The sequence below is a fragment of the Gavialis gangeticus genome, unplaced genomic scaffold (assembly GCF_001723915.1).
Source record: "Gavialis gangeticus isolate Ggan-Ray unplaced genomic scaffold, GavGan_comp1, whole genome shotgun sequence".
Taxonomy (NCBI): Eukaryota; Metazoa; Chordata; order Crocodylia; family Gavialidae; genus Gavialis; species Gavialis gangeticus.
This window is the reverse complement of record NW_017729005.1, coordinates 585,736-586,728: the sequence shown is the minus strand read 5'-3', so window position 1 is coordinate 586,728 and position 993 is coordinate 585,736.

Here is a 993-nt window from a genome sequence, read left to right as displayed (position 1 = left end):
TTTTTTTTTTTTTTTTTTTGCATGCATTCCCAAGAGGTCGTGCCTATAAGCCACTGATGAAAGGAAATAACATTCTGGTGGACTTTCTTCGTTCTTGACTGATCCTAATGAAACCAACAAAGCAAATCCCCGTAGAGACGGTGAAAAACTTTTGGAGGGGAAAAATAAACTGGGCTCAAACTGTTATATGCAAACCTACCCGGTGCCTACTTTTTTATTATTATTTTTCCTCCGAGAAAAAAAAAACAAACATTTTATTTATTTATTGATGACCCATGTTAAAATGCAAATAGATCCGGTGTCTAAATGCATTCCTATTTTTATGATTGTTTTGTAAATATCATTGTATATTATTTTTCTGCAATAAAGAAATATGATTGAAATTTTAAGAACCTTCAGGTTTGGTCTATGTAAAACTCAGGGGCGAAGCTGGAGATAAATACCTGCTTGTTGAGCTGTAAAGACACCCAGGAGAGAGGGGAAACCAATATAAACAAACGGGGCGAAAAACGCAAATAAACTAGCTACTGACAGACACAGGCGTGTTATTTATAGAGACAGCTTTATTATTCTGCTTTGGAGCTCGCTGGGCTCCGGGGTAAGATATTCTCTCTCTTTTTCTTTTAATCAGACTCCCAATAATATTCATTAAGTGAAGAGCAGAATTGATCGCTCCTGCAATGGAAATGCCATTCTTTCCTTCCCCCAGGTTTTTTGCCTCTGAAGTGGAGGCAGGAATAAGAAACGTGCCCCAGCTCCTGGTGCTCGGTTGTTCGGTTGAGACAGGATGGAGGGCAGAGAGGGGCAGCAATTTTAAAGAAGAGGCATTAAAAGGCAAAGCGAGGGGAGGGGGGAGAAGGAAATAGATCTGTGGGTGGCATGCGACCGTTTAATATTTTTAGTTTCAAGAACACAAAGCAAGTTTGCCATGTGCAGAGGGGATACAGGAAACTAAGCCTGTTTTCCTTTCTTATCTGTAGACAGTAGCGCTTC